This window comes from Saccoglossus kowalevskii, chromosome 17 (genome assembly GCF_978046115.1).
Source record: "Saccoglossus kowalevskii chromosome 17, keSacKowa6.1, whole genome shotgun sequence".
Classification (NCBI taxonomy): Eukaryota; Metazoa; Hemichordata; class Enteropneusta; family Harrimaniidae; genus Saccoglossus; species Saccoglossus kowalevskii.
In genome coordinates, this window is record NC_140657.1 from 21,352,110 (window position 1) to 21,361,286 (window position 9,177).

At 35.2% G+C, this 9,177-nt stretch overlaps 1 pseudogene; it reads right to left on the reverse strand.

Annotated features, from left to right (window-relative positions):
• Positions 1–208: 208 nt before the first annotated feature.
• On the reverse strand, positions 209–4,130 carry LOC144363039 (uncharacterized; annotated as a pseudogene).
• Between the last annotated feature and the right edge of the window lie 5,047 nt (positions 4,131–9,177).

Below are 9,177 nucleotides of genomic sequence, written 5' to 3' on the forward strand. Positions count from 1 at the left end.
ATATGTACATCCTGTCACATACGTGCCTGTAGCGTCGTCGTATTTGTGGCACACATTACAGAACATTCGCATAAATAAAGAATGACAACCAAAAGTACTTATTCTTCCTTTCAGTTTGGAAACCATGCACATGTACTTCCGAAAAACCAAAACCAAAACCAAAAAAAAAATCCATAATACACTGGACGCCGCCATTAAAGACGACAGGTTAGAAGACGTCGAATCCTGCAAATAGTGCTAGTTGGATGGTAGAGATAGTTTGTGTTAAAGTTAAAGTATCTTTTTCAGTGTCTTTTCTAGTTCTGTCTTTTCGGCTGCTCCCGTGTGACGTCTTGTTGATTGTACCCATCTCCTACATAGAGAAGTAATGCAGTCGCTGATAGATAGAAATGGTAATGGTTTATGTTTATCAAAAACAATTTCTTCTAGTATAACTCATTCAGGACTAAAATTACCTTGAAGGTCTATGTAGAATGCTGTGGGGTACCTTCCTCTCAAAACATTGGATACTGAGGCTTTCTGACCCTTTTCTGGTATGCCATCTACAGTGGATATTGCACGAAGGAGTTGTATAAATTGGCTGAGGTCATCTATTAGCATCCCAGTTGTTATACAGTATTGTTTTCGTGGAATTGAATTAACAAGCTTTTAGACTGGATAGTTTTCTATGTTATTATATTAGACTGTTTAATTATGAAAGTCTCAATGTTTCTTCGACTGGGGGGAATTTGACTCAAGAAATATTATCCTTCATGTATTTCTTGCCATCACCGCTAAAATTTTACACATTTTTACTAAAATAATTAAGAGCTTCTAAAACAGCACATGTTTGATCAAAAAGCACATCAGATGTATACAATTTATCAAAATACGACAATATATATTCAATTCTGTCTCATAAGCCGACGGTACCCAATCCTGGCCTGTGGTGGCCAATGCTATCCAAGCATAAGGCCATGTCGGTCGAGAACCTGCTGGCATATTCCCTCCACGAATCACACGGCGACCTCTTCTTCCCAAACGGAAACACCGACTCAAATCATCTTTGCTATCTTGAGAACGCCATGCGGATAGTGTATGCACCGGAATTGACGAGGAGCTCCCATTTAAACCAACTTGAACATTCTGACCGGGATTGGTTTCAACCGGCGGTGGCAATCGTGAAACTGTATCAGCATCGGCCGCTGAAACAAATTTGCATCGCGCAAAGCTTGACATGTTTCCCCAATTTTTGCCACTCTACACAAATATAATAATAATAAATATTAATTCTCTTCTAAATACTCTTGACATTCAATTTTTGAATATAAGTTTTTGTTTAGACCTTAAAGAAATTGATATGCTGTTTCAAAGTTTTGCCCTTAAATATGATATTGCAAATGTACCCGCTACTGTATTCATTCTAGTAAATCAATTGATGATGTATATACTGCAAATTGTATGTTGACATTGGTTGTGGGAGATTCTCGTGAATTATATCATACAAGTAATGACTTATGAAGTTTAAAAACATCAAGAATTTTCCAGGAGTGGTGCACAGTGAATTTTTTTTTCAAGACACCTAGCTTTACATACATGTTTCTCTATTAATTTTTGTATCTTTCCTCCAATTGGACGACACAGATGTAATTTCATATTTTTTCTCTTTAGACTATTTGCTTTTGTTACAAATGTTAGTTGTCTCTGCCTTCTCAGCATACTTCTCTGAAGATTTGGTTTATTCACACACATCAGCCTCAAGTCTTCTTTTTTTTCAGCTCTTCAATCTCAGAAAGAATGTCTTTCCTTCTGTGTTTTTTGCTCCTCAAGATGGGCAATATATTTTTGCCTTGCAGAAGCTGCAGAAACAAGTAGTTGTGGAGTAATATATATACCACCTGCACTTTCCACATAATCATATATTAGACGTTGTTCAATCACTGATTGTTCATGAAGATTTTCTACTTCTTCCTGCTTGTTGACTGAAAATCCCCTTTCAACAGAAGCCTGTCCATGAGATGTGAGCAAAAGATTCTTCACAATATTCCATAACTGAATAAAGTGTGGATTTGTTGCCATACATTCAAACAATAGTACATCAATTCTGTTGTCATCCCCATAGGGGTCAAAGTTCTTGGAAGTGGAATGGTTGGTTGTTACTATAGTATCATCACATGCAGTAGCACCACCTGTTACTTGTCCCCAGCTTCAACCAATATACTTTTTTTCTTTATTTTCTTCATCTTCTGTTGACATTTTTCCTTCCTTTTTAGTGGATATTTTAAGTAGCAGTCTTAAACAAAAAAATTATTCCCCACACTCCATTCTTAGTTCCATAGTCTATCACTAATCTTTTGTTGAATGTGCTCTCTTTGTTTTCAGTTCTTGTTCAGCAGCAAATCCTTTATCTATGTTGTTGTAATCACTAAGTATTTTTTATCTTTCAAGTCTATCTTCATAATTTTTTTTAACCCGATTGTTTCACTACATCAGCTTTCACAAAACGTTTAAGGAGATCATTCAGTATTCTATGCAAGTCTTCTGCAAAAAAAGACATCATTGGTTTGTACATTGGTCTGGTACATTAATAGGTAAGGTTCTAAATGCTTAGCAATGGACTGGAAGCATAATAATTTAACTGTGATGAGAGCATCTTTTGTACATGACATAGTTTTATTTGATGCAGTTTTTGGGTGTGGCAGTTTCCCCTTATCAATCTGGTTGACATAGATTTTTATATTAGGCCATATCTGAATAGCCCTTTCACTCACTGGTGTATTTCCACCCATCTATGTGAACTAAAATGTCAATGGAAAAACGTTAGAACTTGTTGCATTTAGATAATCTCGTCGTGCAGGGGTGTCTTTAAGAATTTAGTACAGGCTTTTCAGAAGGTCTTGAATGGGCCATCAAGATGCAGCAGTCCCATCTTTAAATGCCCCATGTACAATATGAAGGCCACAACTACCAACATTTAATAATGATTTTTCTAGTACTGACTGTTTATCTTGCATGAGTCTATGGAATTTACTTTTGGTTCATCCATGGATATTTGTAGAAATTTATTCATGTCTAAACCTTCAGTGAAGTGATCTACCATGTCCTCAGCAGTAGCATGGACATGAAACAGGAAGCATAATAATAAGTTTTTACCTGAAATAAAGAATATTGTGATTTTAAGATATACATCATGTATTATTAATTTCACTTATTTTCTTTAATTCCTTCTGGCTCAAAATAATGTTACTGCAATTGCAGTAAGAGTAAACCTTTTAATAGGGAACTAAAATTCAATGGCAACAGCACCACGTGAATTAACCTATATGTTTATAAATATAAAGTCATAGCTCCTGATGTACCTTAACAACAGTACTGTCGAGATTACTTCTATCAGAGCACTGCATGTCCATTGTATCTAGATTACAGAAGAAAGAATAATATTTTTTTCTTGAACATTCTGATTTTCCACATTTAAACAAAATTTATGACAAAATATAAAATACCTTTCTATCATCCCAGATACGAGAATGAATATCCATTTTTTCTTTCTAGACTTGTGGTTGAGGGACTCATCAAACAGCAGCACATATCCACTCTCATCAATTTTCTTTTTCAGTAACTGTTTATAGTATGAAGCAATGCCATAGTTACACAAATATGAACATTTACATTCTCCACATGTAAAATGTCTTGCAATATCAGAATCTGGAAACATGTTTGAAAACAATGGTTGAATATCACTACAAGAATTGAAGGAATAATGTGACTCACAACCTTCAGAGTCCATAACATCTCTGCCTGTAAAACATAATTTTTGCTTACAAACGACGACAAGCCTGACTTCTTAGCAGAGGGTACCTTGCATGCCCAATCTCTGCTGAAGACGTGGACGGGAATGAACTCAAGACTTTGGTTTACTCGACTTGCTCTTCGTTGAAGCCACTGGTTGCCTTGTTATAAGAAGCAAAAACTTTATGCTTTGATTCTTTAGCGTGACTTCTTAGCGCTGCCTCTCCCATGTTCGTAATGTCAAAAGACTTCTGACAAAATCTGCAGCGAGCAGAACATTTATCACTGGCTTTCTGTAACAACAAAATGTATTCAGGCTGAGTCAACCAGAGGTTACTGAAAATACACTTCCCGCGAGGCATGTCTGGGCCTCCACATGAGTAAAAAACGAAGTGCGAAGTACCCGTTTTAAAAGGTGTAAAAATCAAAGTGATGCTTTTTAAAAACTGTAAAAAACAAAGTGAAAATCTTATAAAAATTGTAAAAGTGACCTGTTATAGAAAGTGAATATCGATGTGATTATTTTATAAAATTAAGAAACTGAAGTAAATTCCTTATAAATAATGGTCTGTAAAACTCGACAGGGCTGCATTTGGCAAATCAGGCGAGAGAAAAGTCGATCGCCTGACCAAAAAAATAAACACGGCTTTAACGGTCTTTGAAAACATATATGCCGAACGTTTATGGCACAAATGATTACAGTTGTTCCCAACTGTTTAGTCGATAATCATTGGCAACGTGATTGCCCCACATGGCCGATGCATGAATGATGGGTAGATGAAAAGCAAAACTGCCTTCTATCTGTGTTGTGTGAATCCACCACTGTGATTGGTCGTTATTTTCGTCCTTGGCACCACAGAACGAATCAAGTTTCATGTTACACGGTTACATTACAGTTTGCAGACACGTGACCTGTGATGACATTTCCAAGTGTGTTTTTGTTTACCGTAAAATTAATGTTTGGCCATATGAAATAAACACTTGTCACTGGATAATGTCATCTGGCCATGAGTTTAATACAGTACAATGCCACGACAACTGGGTAGGTAGGTAGGAATTTCATTTTATTTTATTTTTAATTTGTTTTTCATTGCACTCTTTGGTGATTAATACAATAATCGTAATAATGTATAATCATGGTCGAACTTCAAATCCAAGTTGGTTTTAGTGATAGATTTTTACAAAATGACAAAGTCAATAGACAGTAGGCAGTAAAGGACAGTAAAATTAATTAAAAAATATAGCAGCGATGACGGGTTTCGAGCCAATCTAATTAAAATCTGATGTAGTGTACAGGCTTTAATTATTTTGGCTATAAACTTATTTTAATTTTATTTTTTATTACTTTTGTTAATAATGCTTTTTTATTTTATTTTATTATTTTTTTACCTTGATTTTGATTTCGTGTTTTTTTTTTTATTTCGCCCGACATACATCTGACCAGATGCCTATGTAACGAGATTTCAACGAGACCAACTATCGACGATTTTAGTCGACGAATAACAGACCTCCTTCTATAGCACACATGATGACGTCACCGGACAGAGTCAGGAGCAAGCACACTCAAATAAAATGGCGGATTATACTGACGTTAGCGACAGAGAATAACACGGCTTTTCGGGAAGTTTATCATTGTCAAATGCAACAAAAGTCATTTTTATGTTAATATTGTGGCTCGAATGGTTCGAGTTTAGATCGTTATTTTGCGTAGTTATTCTGGGAGTGACGATTTTGTTTCCACCGGTTCGACCGAACACCGGTGTCTTTTTCCAGTTGCTTGCCCTGGAGACGGGTGATGTTTTGTTGACGATCGGGCCAAAATAGTCTACGGTATTGAAGCCGTAGCTGTAAATATTCATTAAATTGTATCAACATTTTGTACATTATACAATAACTCTTTATTAAAGTAATTGAGCTGATTTGGACTGGAATAAAATATTTTTTATTTGGAACACATCGCAATTGATCAGGAAATATTTTTTGCTCCAATTTACTGCGTCGATGCCGTGGGCCGGTGACCATTATACAATTTAAAATCAGTTTGCATCGTTTACTATAGCTGTTTACAGTGTTTTAATCATTACGATTTACTTATTTTTTTGCTTCCATTCTAGATAATTATGCTCAGTGTTTGATGTAAAATTGAAGCGATGACTGAATGAACGAACCTTGGCTGGCGAAGATGTATCTGGAAGTGTACACATTTGTTGGAAATGAAAAAATATTCAAGGTAATGACAAAAATTGTAAAATGCTGTGGAATTTCTTTTGTAAATAAAAATATACTAGCAATTGTCTATTAATGGTTTATTCAAGTGGGCAAAATATAATACAGAAAGATTGCCCGTATACAATGAAAAGTAAGCAACCGACAGCCTGTATAATTAAAGCCCGTACACTACATCAGATTTTAATCTGATTGGTTTCGAGCCTGCGTGGCTCATGGCAAAATTGCACTTGCTTGATGTGATTATTTAACGAATGTTTCATGTCTAGAATGCAATGTTTTTAACAAGTCCTCTGGTATTTTGCTATTATGAACCACACTGGAATCAGCAGACATAACAATGTATAGTCATCTGTCCAATGTCATTCATAAAGGAGTTGTTTGATGTTTCTAATCATGATTATTGTATTATTGAACTTTTGTTTTAGTGTAACTTTTCAGTTCTAAATGAGCCTGTTGGATTTTTGCATTTTGTTGCCAAATTATGTGAAAAACTGGTGCCTCTGAAACAAATCAAGATGGGAAAGTTTTGTGATAGTTACATGTACGTCAAGGCAATAGATCAATAACTGTATTAATAATTCATCTGCTTTGGCCAGTCAGTTGGTGCATTGGCTATTGATGTCAGGGCAAGTTGATGTGTGTACATGTATATTGCACTGGAAATGTGCACCATTGGGAGAGGGAGAGGTAACTTCTATCGTGTTTTGAATCCAATATATGTTGCTACAAACTAATTCGAAAATTCCGAGCACATATTATTACAGATAACAGCCTATATTTATTATCATTAAACTTTAAATCCTTAAGACAAATAAACAATCAGATGATATTGGCATGTGTATAACAAATGATAAACTGAAACTAAATGTTGTATATATGAAAACCCCAAAATAAACTTGCTATGCTAATGTTGGATGGAACAAAGAAACTAATAACTTGAATGAATATATCAGCAACTTAAGTGGACCAACATAAATATGGTGCCTGAATGTGTTGCCGAAAATGTGTACCAACTTATAGTGAAAACACTGAATGTTTTAGCATAAAGTATATAATGGTGAACATAACAATGCATATACATAGATTGTATATGAAATAAACATAGTAAACACTGGAAATAAAATCATCAGTTTCAAATTTTAAAACTCAACAAATTACCCCCTGTGTGCGTGTTTATGGGCATTGAACTATCATGGACTACTTTGGTAATTCTCGGCAGGTACCAATGGTGAATCATTTTGAGCATCAACTGGTGAAATGCTAATATTATAACTAGAAACTTGAAATTCTTGCTCTTCAGCATCTCTTTAGTTTCATCTGTTATTTTTAAGTCATGTTGAGGGCACAGCTTTTGCAGGATGAATTCAGATGCAGTAAGTTTATGCATCTTGCCAGAGTCTGATGTGATGTTTATGTATGCTTTAATACATGATAAGAGATGGCTTGGTTTTGTTCGTTGAGAGCAGTATGAACAATTGATAGTTGACATCTCTGGAACATAATCTACCAGTTGTTTTTTACAGTGACAGCAATATTTTGCTGTACACTCAGCAGATAGCAAGCAGTTTTCAAGAAGGTCATTGCATTTTTTTGATAAATTCAAGATGGCCGCCAAAACCACTTGAATCTTGGGAAATATTTTCATGAACACATAAGCATCTTATTGAAGGGATGTTGTATGCCAACTTTGGTTTCAATCTGGCAAATTGTTCATGAGTTATAGCGTAATTGTTTATCAAATCAAGCCATTTTTCAAAAATCTGCTTCAGTAACTTTGTAGAGCTAGGGCCATAGGTGCAGCAAAGCAAATTTCTAATCACATGAATGACCCATTTTTAAGATATATGGCGGCATGACCGCTAAAGATTTTGTTGATGATATTTGCTAGACATGAGCCAATGGTGCCTAACAAAAAAAACGAAGTTCCTAAACCCTCAGAAAGTGGTGCAATTGAGCACTTCTGGTTTGTGTTCTACCTAAGATGACGGCCAGGTCATGTGACCTACATAGCTGGTTTTGGGGTATGCACCACAACTCGTGGCCCTTTATCAGCATACGAAATGCCAAATCAATCTCAACGTTATTTTTCAAGTTACAGCGCTTAAACAAATGCGGCGGATAAATAAACATAGCAATTACAATAGGATTTCGCCCCAAAGGACTCGAAACCCTAATCACAGCTGTCTGAATGAGCATATTGCATAAAATTAAAAAAATCGGCCAATTTGCCTAATATAAGTGGTTGGACTTCCTCGAAAATATGGGTAGGTAGGTTTACCAAAAACATTTTTTAGCTTTTTGTATTACATATGGTTGGGGGGAGAGGGGGTTAAGGAGGTCTTTTGAGGCAAACATTGAGGTGAAAATGATGTTTTGTCTCCCATTTGGATATGCATGTACTAACTAAGACAACTTATTTACACATTCAGGTGATGTTTTGTCATGATCTGTGCACTTTTAGGTGGTATTTTTCAGCCACCAAATATTTATTTTAGTCTACAAGAAATGAAAATTATGTTTTGCAAGGAGTGTATTAAAAGTTTACCAATATTGGACAGAGGACTCTAACAATATATTTACATAGTATGTGTAATTTCAGGCTAAGTATATGGATGAAGAAAATAACCAAAAAAGTAGGAGAAAGAAAAAAGACAAACACCACCACCACCACCCTAGGAGTCACAAGCACAGATCACTCACTTGCAAGCCATAAAATACAGCTGTTGAAACGGAAACATTGTGTCCCTATTGTGCTATATACTGTCTGTCCAATAAAAAGTTATTTACACTTTTTGGCCATTTGTAGATTATATTTTGAATAGGTGGTTCCGAAGTTTTAAGTACTCCTTGATGAGCTCAATTGCACAAAAAGTTTTGATATGTTTTTTTTTTAAATTTTGACTTTTAAACATGTATGTTTTGTGTGTGTTTTTTTGTCATTTTTGGTCAAAATTAATATTTTGGACTTTTTTTAGCTAGATTACAGTGAAAGTTTTGATGCAATATATTTGAGAGTAATAGCTCTTATTGAGCAGCATGGGATGTACATCTAATTATAAATTTGGCTTTCAAACATGTACATTTGGGGAAACATTGTCAAAAACATTCTCGATTTTGGTCAACCTCAGATACAAATACATGTAGACTACAAATGTAATTCCCTGGGGACACATAATTATA